Source organism: Macaca nemestrina, chromosome 5 (assembly GCF_043159975.1).
Source record: "Macaca nemestrina isolate mMacNem1 chromosome 5, mMacNem.hap1, whole genome shotgun sequence".
NCBI classification, from domain to species: Eukaryota; Metazoa; Chordata; class Mammalia; order Primates; family Cercopithecidae; genus Macaca; species Macaca nemestrina.
Window position 1 is genome coordinate 86,117,732 of NC_092129.1, and position 23,848 is coordinate 86,141,579.

Below are 23,848 nucleotides of genomic sequence, written 5' to 3' on the forward strand. Positions count from 1 at the left end.
ATTGCACGTTTCAATGAGTCAGAGCTTAAAGGACTGACCACAGAGTAGATGATAAAGCAGAAAAAAATCCGGAAAATTATGTAAGACTTTCCTGGGGCCAGAGAGGAGGACCCAGAGACAAAGGGAGGGGTGGCAAGGAGTCAAATGTGAATGTCCCTTTTTCCGCCCTTATGGGTTGAACACCACAGAAAGAGCACATTTTTGAATGGGAAGCCAAAAGCATGTGCTTTGATTCTCATTTGCTACCCCTTCAAGAGAATTGCAGAGTGTCCTGCACCAGGAGGAGAGTAGAAATGGCAACATGGCTAGCTTAAAGCATAGAGGGGTCAGGGCTGCATAGGCTGTATGTGGTTGACAAAGAGTCAGAGATTGTCACAGGCCCAGGGAAGAACAGTGGGCACAACTGAGAATTAAAGTCTTAATTTTAAAGACTTTGTGTCTTCAAAGGAGTAGAGGTGATACCAGGCAAAAAGGCAGCCCAAGGTGAACTCAGAGGTAAGCATCAGTGTGCCAAGGGTAGGGCATCATCGAGCCACAAGACCTACCCCTGGGAGTGGCCCATGCCAGAAAATAGATCAAGGGTTTATCATCTGCAGACTTGGCAAGTGGGGATGCATGACTTCAAACTTGTACAAGAGACCAGAAAGATGGTCTCTATGGATTGTAGAACTATCTGAATACATTAGCTACCCCTGTACTCAGACACCACGTTATAAAGAAGGGAAAGTTTAATATTTGTTGACAGGCTATGGACTGAAGGAAAAAAATTAAATTACAAAAACGTTTATAGTGGCATCTTATTTTTGTTAAGAAAAACTACATTTATAAGTGTGGGTGGAAAAAAGTATGCACATATATATACATATATACGTATATGTGTATATATACACACATATGTATAAACACACACATACATATACACATGTTAATAATAGTTACTACAGGATGGTGGAAATACAGGTGATCTGAATTTATTTCTTTAAATTTATTTGTATCTCCTAATTTTCTACAATGAATAGGAATTTGTTATATAATACTTTTTGAAAATAGTATTTTTAGGTTTCAAGTGAATTGCAAATACTTTGAGCATGAATAGTAAACAATTTGGTTTTAAAAATGTGTTTTTGTATACATTATTTTAAAAATATGGGACATTTAGTGTTAAGTTTTACATATATCCTTTACCAAAAACATATTCAATGATTCGATTCTAAATGTGGAGTCTTTAAATATTTGGCAATCATATTCTTTATTTTTTAAAAAGATTCAACTTTCTTGCTGAATCTTTGTCCCTGTATTTGTTTCTTTGCCCAAGTTCACTTACAGGCCAAACAAACTATAAGATGCTTTTTCTATTGGCAAGCTGGTCACAAGAAGATTATTAAATTTTAGGGTTGCTTAGGACAATCTACTCTGAAGTTCCATACGGAGTGAAATAAATACTTCCTTCCTACTTTGTTCTTACATGGAACAAAGTTTAAAAAAAAAAAAGTATAGTTTTAAAAAAAGAACTCTGCTTTTATTACATATGTGGGAAAATTTCAATTTGTCTCCCTGTCAAAAATTTCTTAGTCTTATTGTTAATGGTCCAAGATCAAGGCAAGGTCTGAGAGTAGGCGTTCTGGAGTTGTTTGGGGTTAGGTCAGTTGTAGCAGCTGTTTGCATTTAAAGTTAAGTTTCTGTTCCATGTCCTACCCATCCAATCATAAAAGGGTAAATGAGATGAGATTGGCCAGCAATTTATATCTGGGTCAAAACTTAGAGGATTGTCAATGTGCATGGCTCTGGAGCCAGAATATTGTCTCCTTTTGAGTACAGTGCATTTTCATCATGCTATTGAATGGCTTTTGTTTTTGTTGATTTTTGTTTGTTTGGTTGGTTATTTGTTTTTTAGGCTTTGATGCTGTTGTTGTTGTTAAAGTAGATGTGCCTTTAAGCTTTGTTTACTCTTGACAATAATAGATCTTTTTGCTTGAAGGAAACAAAGCTTATAAAAAAATTTTACAAGGCATTTTGGACATCAAATGGCTCTTACAAATGATTTAATTATAAGTCAATCAGGAACATGTGGATTATATTTCTCTTCCTAAATACTCATTGGTTTAACATTGCAAGCAAGCTCCTAGAGTGCTTCAGAATATTTGTTATATTTGTTGTTACTCGGCTTTCCAAATAGTAATGAAGTGATGGAGAAAATAAAAATTCGGGCCAGGCACTGTGGCTCACACCTGTAATCCCAGCACTTTGGGAGGCCGAGGCGGGAGGATCATTGAGGTCAGTAGATCAAGACCATCCTGGCCAACATGGTGAAACCCCGGCTCTACTAAAAATACAAACATTAGCTGGACGTGGTGGTGTATGCCTGTAATCCTAGCTACTTGGGAGGCTGAGGCAGGAGAATCACTTGAACCAGGGAGTCAGAGGTTGCAGTGAGCCGGGATCACACCACTGCACTCCAGCCTGGCAACAGAGAGAGACTCCGTCTTAAAAAAAAAAAAAAAAAAAAAAAAAAATTCAAAATTTAGATCCCTTTCCCCAATCACCAAACTGTTGGAAGAGCAGCTTTTGTATAAGCAGTCATTCATAGGCAGAAGTAGTAGTTAATGGAACAAAATTTGCCCAATGACATGCTCTATTTAAAAACGTTCTTTTTGTTAGAGTAGTCAAAACTGTGACTTATTCCTTTGTGAAGATAGCTTAACCTAGGGCTTTCTTGGTTAGGGTACATCATGGCATTGCACATTGGCACATGTTTTTCAGTGATACTGACATGCATTGCATAAATGAATGAAAATTTTTACTGTATGTGACACATTTTGTAGAAACTATACTTTCTTATACCAATTCATAGACTGATGCATGTAACCTTGCTCTTGAAAAATGAAATTATATTATCTTTTTGCCCTATGTATTGAAAAAGGATATAATTTTATTTCTATTTTTTCTTGTTCTTTTTTTTAAAAAATAGGAACATCAGCTGACCTGTGCCTGAAACTCTTTCTATATACATTTTATAAGAAATGCTAAGGTGTGGCAATTGCTAAAGTGGACAATTGCTTAGATGTGGGATTAGCTCCATCCATGCATTGATATGTAAACCTATTGGCAAATTCTCTTTCAGATTACTTAGTCATATGATCATATTGATTCAGCGGATATGGTTATTCTTCTTTCACACTACTGCTAACCAGAAATCAAATTTCCTGCTATGGCCTCCTAAGCCCTGGTCTGGACTGCTTTGACCTCCTTTTGCACCCTTCTCTGCCTCACTGTTTTCCAGCCACACTAACCTACCTTCTGCTTCTCAAAGGAAAGCAGCAAGCATGCTGCCACCTGCCCTTCCCCAGGCCTCAGCACCAGTGGGCCTCAGAGATGCTTTCCCTGTCCACCTATTGGAAGACACTGCACATCTACTCCCTTGAAAGTTCTCCTTCCATACTTAATTTCCTACATTGGATATATCACTATTTGGATCACTTTAATACATTTATTTTTTTTCCTACCAGCTTCCCTTCATTAGAAAATAAGCTTTTGGGGAGCTTATTGTCTTGATCAATGATGTGAGAAGGAGTTAGGGACAGAGTAGGTTCTAAATCAACGTTGTATAATGAAGAAATAACGAACAAATCAATGTTACTTTCATATAGCCCTTGCAGAAGACTATATATTTTTTAGGGAGATGGGTTGCTATAAAAAAAAAAAAAAGGAAATAATGACTCAAAAAAAGGACTTTAATGCTGGGGCTTTTGCTGGAGACTGGGACCCCTAAGTCAGCTCCATGTTTTCGTCTGGTGCAGAGAATTTCACCTCTGGTTGAAGAAAGAATCTTATCCGCACCAAAGGATAGTGCCCAATGGAGAAGAAGCATCTCTAGAACCATTCCTGGAAAGATGGATTAGCAACGGGAACAACTGGCTGTGTCACAGCATAAAGAGAACACTGCTGAAGAGGTGGTGGCCAGGAAAGCCACACTGCATGTTCCCGAAGCTTCTAAGAGATGGAGAGTTGATAACGGGTGAGTGATCTTCATGATCAAATCTACTCAGAAGAAAGGGAAAATAAGAACCGTCTGGAGTTTTGGTGATTTGTCTTGCAGGTCTTGTCAAGAGAGACACTATTATAATTTTAAAAATCAATATTATTATTATGCTATCTCTTAATTATAGTCCCCAGGCTGTTGTATTCTGGCACACTTCATTACATATTTTCAAATAAAACCTGCCCCCACGCTGCTTCAAAAAACCAGCACCCCTTGGGTGCCACAGCTATACTCATCTTCATTTGAGCTCAATATCCTGTTTTTATAATATAGTCTCCTTTCTCTCATCATTTGAAAACATTTCAAAAGTAAATTGACTTTTTTGTGTGTGACCTCTTCCTTTCATGTCCCTAGAAGAATTAAAGCTGGGCAGCAAAAATAATATTGCTTACATTTTTACAAAAATCATTTACAAAAATTATTATTTGAAAGTAGATTATTTTCGGTCTATGAATTATAAAGTTTTATTTTGTTCCTACTAATTTTAGTTTGAGAGATTGAATGTATTTGTATAATATGATTTAAGGTTTTCAGCTGGGAACAATAAAGTTAATAATAAACTAATAAATTTCTTGCCCCTCAAATAATGAGCAGAGTAGTGTGTGTGTGTGTATGTGTGTGTTGTCCTTCTTTTGGTTATAGATAAAATATCTTACAGATGGTGACAATAAGTAAAGAACCAGATCTCTCATTCCTCATTCAGTTCAGTTTAATATCAAACAGATAAAATTTAGCCAAATTAAGATTTGGGCATTTGAGAGCCTGCCTATGAAAACAAGTGTTGTGATTTTCACAACCATAGGGCATAATTTGGTGATTAAATACGACCTTATTTGGTGGGCAGGAGGTTTCAGTCCAACATACATCAAGGGAAGAATCTAATTTCAGAATAAAGCCAACTGATAAAAATCAAGATGCCATTTTGACTAATCTAAATTTTTTCAATGACTTTTCTTTGGATTAGAGTGTTCTAATAGGTAGCATTGCACAAAGAGGAAAGTTTTATGGAAGTGAGGAAATAAAAAAATGAGGAAACAACAGGTGCTGGAGAAGATGTGGAGAAATAGGAACACTTTTACACTGTTGGTGGGACGGTAAACTAGTTCAACCATTGTGGAAAACAGTGTGGCAATTCCTCAAGGATCTAGAACTAGAAATATCATTTGACCCAGCCATCCCATTACTGGGTATATACTCAAAGGATTTTAAGTCTTGCTGCTGTAAAGACACATGCACACGTATATTTATTGTGGCACTATTCACAATAGCAAAGACTTGGAATCAACCCAAATGTCCATCAGTGACAGACTGGATTAAGAAAATGTGGCACATATACACCATGGAATACTATGCAGCCATAAAAAAGGATGAGTTCGTGTCCTTTGTGGGGACATGGATGCAGCTGGAAACCATCATTCTCAGCAAACTATCACAAGAACAGAAAACCAAACAGCATGTTCTCACTCGTTGGTGGGAAATGAACAATGAGATCACTTGGACACAGGAAGGGGAACATCACACACCAGGGCCTATTGTTGGGAGGGCGGAGCGGGGAGGGATAGCATTAGGAGATATACCTAATGTAAATGATGAGCTAGTGGGTGCAGCACACCAACATGGCACATATATACATATGTAACAAACCTGCACGTTGTGCACATGTACCCTAGAACTTAAAGTATAATAATAATAATAATAATAATAATAATAATAATTTCTTAAGTTGGAGGGCCATGTAAATGAGGGCAAAAAAGAATCGTTAGGGTCAGTGGGGGAGTGGTGGTCACAGAAATGAATCGTTTAAAGAAAGGGAAGATCTCAAGCCTGCATAGACTAAGGGAATAGCTATTATGTGAGCCAAGCCTCCTTTTTCTGATCTCCAGCTTTCCCTGTTCCATCTTCTTTCCAATTCAAAAATGCTAGAAGAGGCAGCACATGCAGCAGCAGCTCCAACAGATCACAAGCCTGGCACTGCCAGAATCTAGGCCAGTCACAGCTGCAAATCTTCCTTCAGCTTTGGGGTCCCCGGCATTAACTGGCAGCTTTTCTAGGCTCATGGAGCAGCTAATCAACAGCACAATTCACACAGTGGGAAGAGGGAAGAGGGAAGAGGCTCTCTTCAGGCCACCTTTGTAGGTCTGCAAGTCACACAATGCATTTATAAACAATAGTATAAACCTGGCATATAGACACTATCTAATTCTGAGATGTGTGATGGGTTAAGTGTATTTAGCTGTGACTTTAAACATATTGTTTTGCAGCATCAAATTCTTTTGCAGCAACATCTATTATTTCGAAGTAGATTTCTGAGCTCCAGAAAATGGCATCCTTGTTTCAAATAATGTTTCCCATTATATCTCCCTAGAAAGGCTCCAGAGAGTTTGCTGCAATGCAATTCAAATTACTGACAAGTTTACTACACAGTTCATATGAAAATTCTAGTGAGGAGCATTGTTATGGATGGGGTAGCAAAAGTAACATCATTTATGCCTCTAATTTTTAGAAAAATAGTTCTCTTGATCTGATTAGAAGGTCTAATAATTAGAGTAGGACCAAAAGTTACATGTGAATTGGCAAGGCAAGACCGTTTGTAATACATGAAAAGTCCATTGTTATCTTTTATGAGGGAGGGATATATGTAGGCAATGAGAAATAGTCCTCATGTACTCAGTTTGAGACCTGCTTTGGCATATTTGCTCTAACTTTCTTCTCTATTTTAAGGGAAATAAAGGATCCTGAAGGTATTGAAGCAAGTACAGAGGAAAAATAAAAAGAAGGAAAAAAATAACTTTCTAGATGATAATGGAGAAATTTGTCCTTATTTATTTATTTATTTAACCTGGAATGGATTCAAGAGTAACAATTTCTGTCTTCGAGTCACGACATTTCTATAAAGAGTAGCATAAATAAAAGGAGAGTCTTTAAATGCAAGGAAAGTTTGGTCAAGGAACACAGAGGGCTCCTCAGGCATTTCTGCCCCATAAGTATGACGGAAGATTGGCTCAGACCCCAATGTTCTCACGAAAATACTTGCTGATTCCAGCAGGGCTCAATCACTCAGGGTCATCTATGGCATTTATGTCCTGCCCATACTGCTTTCTGTTCTCCCACCATACCCTGTCCTTCCTTTACTCTCACCCTGGCATGGCCCAAACACAATGCAGTCTGTTTCATTATTTACACACATACACACAGACACACACACACACACACACACATGCCATTAATGAAAGACCCTTTTGGAAGCAGCAGACTTTATAGAAGGTTTGGGGGAGATAATGGTTTATATCAGAAAAACTCAAGCCATGTAAACTTAGCAATTAGATGTCATAAACCCTTTGCCATCACTCCCAATTCACCCAACTGTTCCTTATTTATACTCTTCTGTTTCTCCCCCACTGTATTTGTTTGTCTTTCCATCACTCCAAATTGCAATTGCATAGCAACTTAATCCCTTTTTTGCTCGCCTTCTGCCAAACCTTGCTGTCATGATTTCACTTTTCACCACAACCAGTTTATCAGGTATTTTCCCAAACAAAAGACAGTTATTTTCTTCAAAAGAATGCTAACACCAACTCTTTCAAGGTATTATTATTTTTTTACTTTGCTACAGTTTGAAATAAGATGAACATATTTATATATTAAGACGATTAAGTGTAAAACAGACTGTCAGATGAGGTGATGTACATGTCAGTTCTAGTAGAACCCTAGATGAATAGAAATGTATTTATTCATTCAAGAATATTTATGTGCTCAGTTATTTAAAAACTAAAAAGAAGAGAAATTCCTTGCTGTCAGGGAGTTTACATTCCAGTGGAAGAAGACAAGCAAAAATCACATAAATAAATCAATATAGAGAATATGTCAGGTGGTGATATGTGCTATGAAAAAAAAATAAGATGGTGCCTACAGAGTAAACAGGATGTAGGTATGATATTTTGCATAGCGTTCAGCAAAGTCTTGAAGAAAGTAAATCTGTAAGCCATGCCAATATCTGGGGAGAGATTCCAGGAAGTGGAAATAACAGATACAAAGGCTCTGAGTCAGAAGAGTGTGAGGCTGTTTTCAAAGAATAGCCATATCCAAGTGACCAAAGCAGAGTAGGTGAGAGATAAAATCAAACACTGTCCAATGTGATGGAGGGTCCTTTAGGAAATAACTTTAGAGTTTATTCCATGTGAAATAAATAAAAAAAAAAACCATTGAAAGACTTTGTGCAGAGGAGTGCTGTGACATGACTTAAAAAAAAATTGCTGCTATGAAGATACTGAAAGGGATGAAAGTAAGAACAGAAACAGGAGCACCAGTTAAAAGGTTATTGCAATAGTGTAGACAAGATAGATGATATTGGCTTAGACAAGGTAAATAGTAGTGAAATCATGAGATATGATCAAGAGTGATGCTGAGATTTTGGGGTGGATCAATTCAAAGGATGGAGTTACCATTTACTGCAGGAGAAGCAGGTTTAATGAAGAAAATTGAGAGTTCAGTTTTAGACACGTTATGTTTCAGAAGCCTGGAGCAACAAAGAAGAGGCATAAACTGAATACACACTTCCAGAGTTAAGGAGAGTGGTTGATGATCATATAGATCATCATGTAGATGGTATTTAAAGCCATGGGACTGGATGCAATCACATCAAAGTGTGGTTCCAAGGATCAAACACACAAGAAACTCAGAAGATGTGGCTAGTACTGAGGTAATCACCCTCATCATCCCACTGAATATTACTAAGAGGTAGACTCTTTGAAAGCCCTTTCAGCTTTAACTCTGAATTGCCTTATTTTACAACTGAAGAAATTTATAGCTGAGCCTGGGAAGAACCTCTTAAAGCAGGTGCAGAGTTCATGATTTCTGAAGGCTTCATTTCCTAGGTCACTTGGAAGCATATACGTGATGGGAAAATGGTGACCATGAGTGTGGAGCACCTTCAGTAAGGTTGGCTAAGAAAGGTTAGGGGGGTAGGGCATAGCTAGAGGAGGCTCTTGGGCAGAGGGGCTATTTTTAGGATAATAGGACTTGAAATGCCAAAGAAAGAATCCATTTTAGAGGAAGTGGGCAATTTAAGGAGAAAGGGTATAATTGGTAATGCATGACTTCTGAGAGAGGAGAAAGGGCCAAATCTAAAGCACAAGTGAAGGAACTGGCTTCAGGAGGAAGAACAACTCCTCTACGGCTAGATTTAAATGACAGAATAATATTCCATTGGATAGATACACTACCATTTCTCTATTATTAAATGAATCTTCCTTCCTTCCCTCCCTTCCTTCCTCCCTCCCTCCCTCCCTGCCTCCTTTCCTTCCTTCCTTCCTTCCTTCCTTCCTTCCTTCCTTCCTTCCTTCCTTCCTTCCTTCCTTCCTTCTCTCTCTTTCTTTCTCTCTCTCTCTTTCCCAGTCTCCCTTATTTCTTTCACTATTACAGGTAATTCTTGTATGAATATATCTAGTCATAAGTAGAAAATGAGCATTTAAATCCTATTCCCTAAACACTGATAATAGTTGGGTTTTTACCAATGTCATATCACTGTAGTTACGAGTTCTTTTTGTTTAAGATGCTTTTATTTTGACCTTTCTTATAGTAGTATCCTAACTGATAAATCCTAACTAATTTATACCTAACTTTACTGCAGCATTTTCACAATATATTATATTATGTACTACCCTATACAAACTTGTATCCCTACCCCACTGAGAACTGAGTTCCTATCACCCTCCTAGAAATATTATTCTTAGATAACTACTAAATTTTGTCAAAATTAAAATTAGTGAAATAGGGAAATATAATATGAAACAGTTGACTGGGCTTCAAGAAGCATCAAACTGTAGCATTATTATGAAAATTAAATGGCAGAAAATGAACAGCATTGAAGTCCTGAAATTTTTTAATTACTATTTTAACTAGAATGCAAAGTTGTAGATTTCCTTCAAAAGCCTTATTTGTTCATTCCTATTTTTTAAAAAAATGATTTTTAATTCATTTAAATGTTATAGAGTCTATTCTGAGTTGGATGTTGTTCTCAGTGCTGGGCACACAAGAATGGATGGTCCCTGCTCTCAGAGTTCAGCTAAAGGACTTAACAAGTAAGCTAAGAAGATAATAGTAAAATAATATACAGTGATGAGTACTACAGTACAGATAGATAAAATTAATTGGAACACATCCATTAAGACATTTTTATAATAAAGACCAAAATACAGTAGCTTAAACAAATAGAAGTTTATTCTCTCACTGAACAAGACACCCTGAGGCTGTTAATAACCACTCCACAGTGTGGGTGACTCAGGTTCTTTGAGTCCTACTGCTTTGTCAGCCTCATCTGTTGCTTCTATTTTTGTGGTGTGAGATGGCTGTTTAGCTCCCTCTACAATGACTATAATCCAGTGAGCAAGAGGGGAGGCGAGGAAGGGGAGGACTAGAGCCATCCTTTAAATGACCTGAAAGTGGTGTACAGCACCTGTGATCACGTACCACTGGCAAGAACTTCGTTACACAGCCATACTGGAGAGGCTGAGCAGTGTCATCTTCAGTGGAGTGGTGACGTGCCCAGCTCAGGATGGTGCTACTAAAGGAGAGGTGAACCTCTACCACCCTGGGCAAAAGAGAGGTCCACGAAGGATTTGCAAGAAAAGTGAGGTTTGGCTTGAGAACTTGTTTTAAGAACAGGGCCTTGGATTTAAATAGTATTTTATTAATAATGAGTGATTTTTCCACACGTTATTTGATACGATACTGACAATAGCCCCGATGGGTAATCAGAGCCAATGTGACTAATTTTATATCACAAATGAGAAACAGATACTTAGGTTAAAGTGATTGTTCAAGGTCACTTGTCTAATAAGGGATCCTAAAATAAAACCAATGTTTTCTGACTTCTCTAATCCAATGATCTTGCAGGGAAGACAGCAAAATTTGACTAGTATTGAATTAAATTGGTATTTATTAACTTATACCTTATTTCAAAGGCATTTTCTGTTTAGGGACTGTTTGTTGCTTCAGTAATGTATCATCCAATTTAAGAGTCTGTAAGAGTAAGTGGAATGATGCTAGGAGAAATATAAATTAAGTGCTTATTTTCATAGTTTATCATACTCAGAAAACATCTAGACTTTTCCAAATGGTTTACCTTAGGAGAGGAAGGAAAGAGACCGAGGTCCCTGAGATACTGATGAAGAGTCACAGCCCTTCCTGCCCTGGCTGACTGTTTCTACTCAGTGTGAGTCACTTCATTTGCAAAAGTGACTCGATGCCAACTGCTGCCCTTCAGGGAGACTGTGGCTGAGGGAACTAAAGTCTTAGTTTCGCTTTCACACCTTTCACCAAGTAGAGACTCAGTGGCAGCTGCTAAGCCCAGTATAACACTGGCTGTGACTGCGTTCCTTAAACTTTTCGTCTTAGTTGTATCTCGGATCTTAAAACCTTTGCAGCCATCAAGTATGCTCTTATATAGGAAGCGTGAATTGTGGGGTCCTCATTCCCTATTACGCATCCGTGCATGACTGGCTTCCTGTTACTCACACTTAGCATGCTTTATGGGTATTATTGTTTGTAAAATAAGAGAAAAAATTTTTACCCAGTTTCATAATTAATTTCCTTGCAATAACCAAAAAATAAAAATAAATAAAGCCCTATCCCCGAGTCTATCTTGAGGTGTGCACAGCTCAGCCTCTTCTGGAAAAAATCCACAATAATAGCATTAGTCCTGGAACACAAATTCTCCATGTACCTTTCTTCTTGTGCTTAAGGTTTTACATTTTGGGGTGTTTATAAGATGATGTATATCAGAGACATTTATTCAAATAAACAGATGGATCTATGAAAATTGATTCAAAACATGATAAAATTAGTCAATGCTGTTATTAATTTATGATGGAGAAGTGATGGGGAAGATGACGAGGAGAGAAAGAGAGAGTAGGAGATTGAGTAACAGCCAAAACATCTGCTTCCTCTGACACCTTGTACAGTTAAGGGAGAGAATATTTCTGAAGTGGCTTTTTCTTTTCCTCAGAATAATTTTGGCATTATGATAATTACCTCTACCACAACTTTCTTGTCCCTGCTTTCTTTTTATTGAGAGGGATATAGTATATTTTCATGGGGGAAGTGAAGAGCTGCCAATGCATCGGTACTTCCCATCCCCAGTACAAAGAATCGTCACAAAAACCCCATGGACATTCCCTAACTTTTGCTCTCTCCAAAGGATGTGATGAGAAGAAAGACAATTCATTCTGGAATAAGTACAGGTCTCCTGTCAAAAGAGCTTGAAATCAAATGAAGGCTTTCCGTCTGCTGCACAGTGCTCCTCATTTCCGTGTGAGTGTTTGTCCTCCCCTTCACTTTGGTGTCACACTCTAGGGACTGCTGTGGTCATTATCACCATCATCATCATTGTGGGACATGCTAGACTTCACAGATCCCTTGATCTTTATACCTTGTCCCCAAGGGAGGATATGGTTTTCCTCCTTTTCCATCACTGGCCAACTCTCCTGCCCATGTAATAAATAAGGTCATGAGGCTGGTCAGCAGCTGCTCTCCCTCTATTTGTCACAACTAGTTGGGCTTTTTCTTCTGCCCCATTTGGCTTGAGACCTTTGCTCACCCCTCACTTCCTTTCTTATCCTAGTTCTCTGCTTCAAACCCTTTTGGTTGATATTAAAATTTCCCCAACTCCTATAGTCTTTTAAAATTTTCCCTAACTCAAAGCTTAGAAAAAAAAAAGATTTTTAAATCAAATTTGCTAAAAATAGTGATAATGGAAGTATTTTTCAGAAAAATGAAAAACTTTTGGAACTACATTTTTTTCATTATCTATTTTCTAATGATTTTTAAAAAATAAACCATAAGGCCAAAATTTTTAAGGCAATTAACCAGTTAGTTACATCTTGCATCTGGAAATGGGAATATTTAATTTGATTGCCAGATGTCCCCATGCGGACATGTGGATCCGCTGAGTGATCATTTACAATGGGGAATTATAAATTGCTAATTTATGAATTTGTTTTATTATCCAGATATAGCTCTTAAGAGTTCTCCTTAGTTAATAGAATGAACTTTGATAGCTTATCGGCTTTTATGCACTTACAGAAACGTATCAAATAATTGTAAATAGAAACATTTTTCTTTTTATTTAAGGTAGAAATAAAATGTTAATCAAATAAGGTTATTTTACCTCTGTTACTCCCTCAAATCTTATTCTCCTCTATATTTGTCTTAAATTTAACTTGTATGTTGACTTCTCAGATGAATTGTTTCTCATAGATTTACACACATACACACACACACACACACACTGCGAGAGAGAGAGAGGAAGGGATGAAGAAGGAGAGGGAAAGACAGAGAGAGAGGGAGAGGCAGAGGGAGAGGGAAGGAGAGCAACTGCAAAATTCTCTGCAGGTAAAATAGATTGCTATTTGTGGGGAAGCAGATGTCTGAAGAAGGCAAGTGCTTGATGTTCTCTGCAGCCTGTTTCTCATGCTCTCAGATAAAATCTTCTCATGGTTGCTTTGTCTTATCGTCTAGGACTCAGCTCAGACATTACATGTTCGAGAGGCCTTCCCTCTTTTAGATGCGCCCATCTAAAAGAGTCCCATCTTCCCCTGCCCTCAAATGCTCTTTGAAATCATTCTGATTCATTTTCTTCCTGATCCTGGTTTCATTCTGACATTATCTTGCTTATTGTTCAATTACTTATTTATGGACTGTTTCCCCCAACTATGATGTAAGCTTCCCTTAATTATCTATTTTGTCACTACTGTGTCCTGAGTGCCTTATCTGACACCCAGGAAAGTTAAGAGGTATTGAATGAATATGTGAAGAATTGTTGTCAAGGTCACAGAGAAAAAATACAGAGCTGGTGCAAAATTGGAGGGGACAGGGCACCTCCTGGGCAAATGACACTGGAAAATTCTTTACAAGCCATGCTGTTTTGTATCATAAGAGCAAAAATTTCAGCTTCTTTATCTGCAATCACTGCTTTTAAAGGAAAACTTTAAGATCGTTATTCCTGAAAAGACAGAGAGAAAAATTATCTTAAAAATTAAATTAAATGGGAAAGAATAAGAACATAAAGGAAAGAAAAGATGATATTGCTGAAATAGTTTAAGAGTTAAAAGACATACTTTTAGGAGACCTTAAGAAAATATTTAATAAATAAAAATTGCATATATTCAAGGTATACAATGGGATGAATTAATTACATATACATTGTATAATTATGACCACAACAAAATTAATTAACACATGTATCACTACCAATAGTTACCACTGTGTGTGTGTGGTAGGGGGGCAGTATGTGTGTGTGTGTGTGTGTGTGTATGTGTGTGTGTGTGTGACTTTTCTAGTAAAGATTACTTTTATCCTTTGAAGTGAGATCAGTGATTTTCAATATGGAGGACTTTATTTTGAAGCAGATTCTCAGAGATCATAATTGAGGTCCTGCACCAAGAAGGACCTTTGCATCTCCTCATCAAGTCTGTACATCTCTTTGGAGGGCCAGGGAGGCCTTCACACTTGGGCAGAGATGGTCACTGTTGCCCCTTCCCTGTTGCTTTTTCAATATCCCTGCCCTTTTCTTAGACCAGCAAGTGCACATGGGGGCTGGACAGTAGCAACTCAGGAACCAGCTGAACTGCAATTGCTCCACGTGGACAGGAAGTAGAAGAAGCCTGGGGTCAAATCTGAAGGAGGCCTAGAAATCAGAGAAAGTTGGTGAGAGAATATAGCTTACTTTCAATTCCCCTGTTCACAGGTTTTGGTATCAAGTCTAGAGCTGAAGCTAGGAGTCAGCCAGGGGATTACATACAGAACGAGACAAGAGACCAGGTTCATTATGAGGGAAGAGAAGAGAAAGGGTAAAGGTTCCTGGACCCAGGGCCAAAAAAATAAAAATAAAAGAGGAGAGCAAATTTACTTTCAAATCAGCCTTATTTTTAAGCTCTGAAGTCCATCAGACAAAGAAGAACCCATCTTCTCAGAGAGAATAACTCTCTCTATTCTATTCAAGAAAAAAAATACAAATCAACTTTTAAAAACCCGCAATCTTTAATACAGAAGCAGTTATATAATACTTGACTATAAAATTCAAGACACTCATTAGATGACAGAACTGAGACAGACTTGGCCTTCATGCTCCTGGGGTGCTCGTTCTGAAGGACAGTGAGAACAAAGACCCAGAAACTCACAAATTAATACTTTTGATAGGTCCAGAAATTACAGGTCTCATAAACTTCTCTCCAGAAGTGCTGTTTTGGGTGAGGAATAAAGAGATGGGGAGGGAATTGGGGGACGATATCTCTGCTAATTTCTCTCTGCTTTTCTCTTTTGCTGATTTGTTAAATTATAGGCTGGATAATATTTAAGCAAAGCAAGTATAAATAAAGAATACTGCACCTGAAATCTTGGAACTGCCCAAGGAATCATGGGGTTTAGTTGCTAGTTTTAAGAGATAATCAGTGGGGCTTGGTTTTTTATCGATATAACTATCCTGCTTCAGAAGGAATAGGCCCATCAGGTCTCCTCACTTTACAAATCATTCTGAAAGTGGTAAAACTATGGAGACAACAAAAGATCAGTGATTGCCAAGGGTTGAAGGTAGCAGAAAAGGATGCATAAGCAAAACACAGAGGAGTTTTAGGGCAGTGAAACCACTCTGAATAGTCAGGTAATGGTGGATACCAGTCATTATACATTTGCCCAAAGCTGTAGAATGCACAACACTAAGAGTGAACCCTAATGTAACTTATGGACTGTGGGCAATTATGATGTGCAGGATTATCAATTTTAACAAATGTATGACCCTGGTGGAGGATGTTGATATGGGGAAGGCTATGCACGTGGGAGGAGGACAAGAAGTGTATGGGAAATTTCCATACCTTCCTCTTAATTTTGCTGTGAATCTGAAACTGTTCTAATAAAATAATACCTTTTTAAAAATCTAATAAAGCACTACGGTTGCATAGGATTTTTTATATGGGAGCAGCTGGGTGAAGGGTACACAGAATCTCTCTGTACTATTTTAGCTACTGCTTGTCAGTCTATAGATACTTCAAAATAAAAGTTTAGAGACCCTAAATATCTGTTTTCTAAGACAGAGACTCCACAACAATAAACTTATTTGTATTCCACACAGATATAAACACACTTTCAATAGCAATCTCATGTACTCATTTAGGTTAAACACAGTAGAGAAACTCCAGCCCCAGGTACCTATTAAGAGATGTTTATACTAGACAGTATTGGTGCACTAAGCTGCCGTGCTGGAACACGGCACCCCAAGTACTCTGTTTAAATGATGGATATATGATAGCCATTTTCACTGCTTCATTTCTCCAACGTGAAATTGCCACTTAGCTTTCATAAAGATTTTAATGAAAAAAATGAAGAACATAATGAAATAGTCTGCAAACAAACCATCAGACTAGTTGGAATAATGGTCTATGACACGTCCACTGTGTTAGCCTTATGTAAGAAGGGCTAAAAGCAAATAACTAAAATTATTTTTAAACTCCCATGAGATGTTGATTGGACAGCAAAATGTAACCAAATTATTAATCCACTCCCTTTAGCTTCTAAATTGTCCCGAATTTTAGTTCTTTAGACTCAACTTTTTAAACAAAAATTAGATTTTAAAAATGTGAAAACAGAAAGCAAACACTTATCGATTTGAGTTGTTTCAACTACAATTGAGAATGAAATAATGTAGATTATGCAATTAGGTTTCAACCTGACCAACATACCAGAGAGGTTTCTTTTTATAAGCTGGGGAAGAAAATTTAAAAAAAACTTCCAAGAAATTAATTATGGTTTACTTACCTTTGACACATTAGTTTTTCTTCAGAAAATGTCTGCTACAATTTTCTTTATAGGACTCATTGACTTTCTGGAGACATCCTTTTTTTTCAACAGATACTTGTCTTGAGTGAGGAATGGCCAAAATCAAGCAAACAAAACGTGAGTGATTAAGCAAATACTTTGCTATAGATAACACCTCATTAAGAAAATGATAATATACCAGATATCAAGATTGTTTGGTGGATTAGTGTTATGAATATTATAAAACATATGTGAATTTATACTTAGGATAAAGTAGAGCAGCAGAAAGCAAAATATTCCCACCGGGTAAATAATACATGTGAAGTTGGATAATGCAAACAAATTCTAAATATGCATAAAACATAACCAACTAAATACATATTTACTTAAGAGGCCCTGTAGAAATTTATACTAGATGATTCACTAATATTCATATAATATTAGTATGGAACCTATTAAAGGGCATTTGGTCACACACACCAAACATGCAAAGACTATGAATGACTATTATATATGAGCTAATGTTAGTTTTTCACAATGGAATGTGAGAGCCCAAGAGAGATAATTAGACATTATAGTAGGAGGAGGTGAATGCAGCATTATCTTACCAAATAACTGATATTTATGGCAACATGATAAAGTTATGAGCACACTTGTGCTCACAGCCAAGTAATTAGAATTTCAATCAATGTAGCAATCTTGAAGCTACCGATTAAAAAATTATTTGGGAGTAAGGCCGAAAGAACCATAATATGCACATAATGATACCTTCATTAAAGGAAACTTGCTTTTCTTTCTTTCAAACACTGCATATGTAATTAAGTTTAAAATTCATTCACTCATTCATTTATTCATTCATTGAATGACGGTGAGCAAAATGATAGAAACCTCTGAACTTATAAGGAAAATAGTAAGACATATAATATGTATCAAATGTCAGGTAAAGAAAAATAAGGCAGGAGGAAAAGTGAAAAGCAGATAGTTTACAATTAAAATAGGGCATCAAGAAGGCTGACATTCGGTAGACAAAGAAGGACTAAGCCATGCAGACTTCTAGGGGAACAGAGTTCTGGGGACAGTGAGTTCAAAGGCTTTTGGTGTGAAGCGGCCTGACATGCTTCAGGAAAGGCACACTGGCCACTGGTGCTGTGGGAGAATTGAGGAGACCCAGAGGTACGCGGGGCGAAGGGAGGCCATGAGGTCTAGTGACCGAGGGACTACTTTAAAGACTTTACCTTTCATCATGAGATGCGGGAGCACATTATCTTTATGAAAAGTAGCAGATGAGAAGCAAGTTAGCTGGAGGGAAGGATTGCTGTGAGGACTGCAGAACATGGCTGGTTACTCTGTTTTTCTTCTGTTGGAAAGCTTGAGCAGAATTATTCTTATTGATCCCAAGCCCGTTTTCATGTAAGTGGGTGAAAAAAGGAAAGCAGGTCCAGGGGAGAGGCTTGAGTTCTCTTCCCAGCCAGGATGCTGATATGCGTCTCCTCCTTCCCTGCAGGCCCAGCATCCTCTGGCTCCTCCTTTATCTTTAGACAGCAGAATAGTAGGTGTGGGTGGACTTAATCTCCTTTCTCTTGTTACTTTTTTTTCCAATTAATTAATTTTTAAGTTGACAAATAAAAATTGTATATATCAGGCACAACATATTGTTTTGAAATATGTACACATTGTGGAATGGCTAAATCAAGCCAATTACCATATGCATGACCTCACATAATTATCATTTTTTTGTGGTGAAAATACTTGAAAATCTCCTCTCTTAGCATTTTTTGATATACCAAGGTACCAAATGCTGCTGTGCATCTTTAAATTTACACAACACTACAATGCATTAATACCCAGTGAAGTGCAAAATATGTATATGTGTGTGTGTGCGTGTGTATATATATACACACACACATTTACAGTAGTATTATTAGTCACCAAAATGGAGAGGGGAAACTTTACAATTGCAAGAATGTGCAAATGTTTCCATTAAGGCAATATTAACCCAGATAACCACTTAATACCTGTCCTCTCAAATGCCTTACAGTTCTGGAATGTCCATTGTGAAACAAAATGGTGCACAGTCTTTCCTAAATTCTCACACACGCTTCATTTTCTGACTTGACCGGGAAACTGAAAATCTGGCCATAGGCAATGTCTGACCCAAACGTAAAGCAGTTACATCTTGTCTGACCCAAATGTAAAGCAGTTACATCTACTGGCAGGCTAGCTGTGGCCTTTGCCCCTTCCTCTGAAGTGCCCAGTTGAGGATTGACTTCAACAAGATCCAGCGCTGACAGCAACCCTGTACTATGTATTTCCTCAGTCATATAGATGCTTTCTTGAAGGGTCAGTCCCCCTACAATAGGGATTCCTGTGACTGGAGCCAGTGTAGAGTCAAATACATCAACATCAAAACTCAGATGGACAGACCTTTGTCTTTCCCAATCAGCAGATCAAATTTCTGTTGCATGACCTTCTGGGTACCAAATGGATCAGTGTCTCGCATGGAAAAATACTAGATATCATCGTTCTTTTAAAAAAATATCCCAGAGGGTCCACATCTCCTAGACCAGAATACACTACACTTGGGGAAGAGATACACGGTTTGTCCAGGGAAATCCTAGAAGTTCTGGTACCTTTCCCTGTAGTTCTCTGAGGAGAAATGAAACTGATAGTCCATGGAGATTTCCTGATGAAATGGTAAGGGGTGTACTAATGTCTGCTGGGCATCAACCCAAGTGGCACAAAGGCCTGGGCAGTTCCAGGCATGACCACTAATGGCACTAATTGCCAGGCTAACCAGCAGAGCCAGTTGCTGGTTGGCTGAGCCACTGAGCACAGATTCACTGTTGAATTGTTGAAGAGCTCCTCTGTGGGGACTGGAGTAAAACTACAATTTCCAAAGTCTTTTAGGCAGCAGCCCAAATTGGAGACCCTTTTTATCAATCCAACTTTTCTTCTGGCAGATGGACCACATTCCACTCCTTTTCTTTTCTGTCCCTACAAGAACAGGGCTCCTATCAAAGCCAGACTTCTTCAGGACAGAATGCACTTGAGTCTGGAGGAGACAAGTTCCTTAGGGACTTGATTGGCAGTGTGACGAATCACTGGGGCAGACGCAGAGCTCAGTACAGCTGGAAGCTTCCAGTCTCAGCAATTTTCAAGACAATATATTGTTATTAACTATAGTGGCCATAATTTTTAAATTCTGACTTCCCACGCACAAACACTAACAGACAGCAGGCAAATATACCAGGCATGTCAAATTTCTCAACCCAGACACATTTAGCAGATTTTATTTTAATGAAATAGAATTTTTAAAAAGATTTTATACTTCATTAAAGTTTACTTACTGTGCACTTTCGCTCCCTCTGCTGGTTGTGAAGACTGTGGAAAACCACAATACATTGCCCTGCCAGGACTTAGACAGCAACCTGACATCGTTTATGGTTAATCTAGAGAAGGAATGAAGGCAAGCAAGCAGTGAGCACTAGCCGTACCACTGACACAGGGGCATCTCACTCTCTGCCCTGACTATGATGAAGCTGTGAGGGATCATGCACTGCAGCCCCTATTGTGCAGATAAGGAGGGTGAATTCCAGAGATTCAAAGCCTTCCTTACCTCCAGATCCATGTGTAACTTAGGGTTCGGGGCCGGAACTCTCATGTGTAACTTGGAGAAATGTTCCTAGTGCTTGTAAACTTCATGGGCAGGACTTCATGGATAAATCAGATTGAGCTGTTAATGAAGAGTTAACCTAGCTTTAGATGCAGCATCCTTTTCTTGTGAGCTGATTGCAAGTGTCAGGTATCAACTGGTGGAAGGCGCTTATCTCAAACCCTTAACAGACAGAAAATGTTCATTTCTTCATGTGATAAAAGAACAGTAAAATTCCAGCTTAAAGTTGTTACAGCTTACTCTCTGAACTCATTAAATGACTACTCTGCTTGGATTTTTAAAATGTGGTTTCATAAATTAAACACTGAGTCTTAAAACCTTCCTTGAGTTGTAATGGCTTTCCTTTGTGAAACCATGAGGGAATCCACCACCAACAAAGCGTTGTTTCCCATGCTCCTGTGCGTGCCTGGTGTCACCTGGGGTCTATGCCAAGTCAAACAAAAGAACTTTGGAAATCGTTTGTGAAGAAATTAACTCGTATACTTAAGTATATTTAAGTAGGTCAAACATCTCCTACTCCCCCACATTCCATGACTAATGCCCCAAATAAAAGTATATTCACTTTACATGCACCACATTTCCCAGAAAAAAAGCAGCAAATACAAGACATTTATCTGTCAGGGTGAATGCACAAGGTTCTGCTCATTTTTGCAGGAGGCAGGGAGCTGGAGGAGCTGCTGTCACCATCCTCTGACTCACAGATCACATAGGAGTTATTTGGTGCAGATGTTAGAGGAGAACAACATGCCTGGAACTTGTCTCTTGATAATGCTGTGGCTGTAGGACTGAAGAAGTTGGACTTGTAGTTTGTCCTTCCTCTTTGTATGACAGTTATTTATGCACTATTCTTTTTGCCTTTTTTGATTATAAGATCATTAAAGGCTGATACAATGTCTTACTGCTTACAGTATCTAGCGTGTACTAGTTGCTAAAAAGAGGTTTGTTAAATAAAGATATATATACTAGGTTCTGAATACATGTTTGTTAAGTGAAAAACTTTTAAAAGGTAATTCATTTGTGACTTTTCCAAAGCATTTCCAAACTATTTCCTGGACACCATTCTCACCTAACGTGATGAATTAGAAAAGCATCCAAATTGTTTACCCCTTTAAAAATATTTTATAACAGTGAGTTGCAAAACTATTTCTTAAAACGTATTTCTAGGTAAGTAGTTTCTGAAAGGCTCCAACCATTAAGATTTAGTGTGTGATCATTATTAGTATAAATTTTTGAAAAGAAAAATCTATTTGCTACACATTTAACACTAAAGAACTAATATACATGTGTGAATAGCTGTATGAAATTTTGAAGCAAATGTTAGATCTAATTCCCCTTAATAAAAAGAAAGAATCATGTTTAATTGATAGAATACAGCATTTCCATGGTTCTCTAGCAAGTCAAAGGGCTTGTCCATTTTCTTGACATTGTATTTACTTAAATGAGTTTATCTAAAGGTAGAGAGCAAGGTTGCAGGCAGCTTAGAACAATGTAGTAATTGTCACTAATTAAGTGCCCTCAGCTGTGTCTATACTGGGCCACTGTTTACTTGCTTTATACATACTCAGCTGCAGGTAGCCACACTAAAAATTCCTCTACTTGTTATCGCCCCTTGCTGTTTTAATTTTTCCGGTGAAATATTGACAAACATGTCATGCTTGACTCTCACACTTTTCCTATGAATGGGTAAATTGAGAATAGAACCATTCTCTCTTATTTTGAATTTTCTGTCTAGAAGGTAGTTCAGGGTAGATGGATGTTGGCACTCGCTCATGAACTGGCCTGATTAAATGATTCTGAAAAATCGAAATTCAGAATGATTGTTCTTGGAATGGTGCTGCACTAGTATTCATTCATCAATATACTCTCAAACATGTTCTTTATAAGCATTACAAGCAATTCCCAAAGCTTGCTGGGAGTTCAGCAGAGTTAACCTTTGTAGACCTGACCCTTGACTGGGATCTACATAGCACCACGCTTGAACCACCATAGCTTTCAGCCATAGATAAGAGTTAATTTTTGCCACCTTGAACAGCGTTCTCAAGGTTTCTTTGCCTTAGTTGCCATGTGTATACAAAGATAATGAAAGACTAAACAAGTGCTTCTCAAACTCTAACATGCACATGAATTTCCTGGGCATCATACTAAATTTAGATTTGGATTCAAAGGTCTGTGGTGAAGCCAGAGAGTCCACAGTGGTTCCCAGGTGCTCATCCAAGACTGCACATTGAGTGCCAAGGGGCTAGTTGATCTCTTTTGAGCCCTCAGCCCTGATATTCTCTCCTAAGGCCTTTGCTTGTGAAATATACTTTATCCTAAATTATGTGATAATTCATTGATTTTTGGTTATCATGCTATGAGGGTCTTATAACGTCACTGAACAAGGATAATGAATGAAGGTATAAATCGAACCATTGCACTATTTTAGAGGTTTTAAAATTCCTAAGCGTACAATAATAATAACTGCAGGACTTATACGTCAAGACTGTGTGTTCATGATTTTATCATGAAATACTAAACAGCAAAAGTAGATGGCATGTTCTGCCCATTATTATTATCAGCACCACTTCAAAACTTTATAGGACCACATGAAATATCCATTAGTGCTAGCTATTTCATTTTCTTCAGTGTATATAAATACACAGCCTGGGAAAAGAATGAACTTTCAAATATTTATTTGCAAAATATTACCTACATCTTATTTTGATGCATTGCTTTTCTTCAAGATATCTCAGAATTATTGGCACCCCCTTAAAATTATCTTTGCTTTTGCCTTCTGGCCACATTTCTGCCATCTACCACAATACCACTCCACCCCAAGGTAAAAATATCTACTTCTGGTGTCTTTTTTATTTAAATCAATTGTACAGGTAGGTTTTTTTAAACAGCAGAAATACATTAAGAATGTAAAAGGCTCTATGTTCTCTTGTTTCTTGGGATGTTATTTTAGCATCTGCACTCAATTTCAAAATCAGCTTGACTATTTCACATTTCTAGGGTTTTATAAATCTTGAACAGCATACCTCTTCATCACTTGGTTTCCTTGCGCCAATTACTAAGCAATAATATGCAAGATTTTAACAAAAATATTCATTTCACATTTTTCTTTAAGAGATTAAATGTAGTACAAGCAAGTATTTAAAAAACAGTGATTGTTTCAAACGTTGTTCAAAGCATATTGTGAAGGGCCAGAGTAAGGGTTTATGCAGATAATGCATTCATGATTGAACTATTTGTATATTAAATATGATGTTAGGTTATAAATTAACTTAAGCTCTTGAAATTTATAGACGAATTCAAAAATGTAAATCTGCTCAGAAAAGGCTATTTAT

The 23,848-nt window shown here is 37.7% G+C and overlaps 1 pseudogene; it reads right to left on the minus strand.

The window, feature by feature from the left end:
* Positions 1–18,252: 18,252 nt before the first annotated feature.
* LOC105499072 (arginase-2, mitochondrial pseudogene) lies at positions 18,253–20,281 on the minus strand (annotated as a pseudogene).
* Between the last annotated feature and the right edge of the window lie 3,567 nt (positions 20,282–23,848).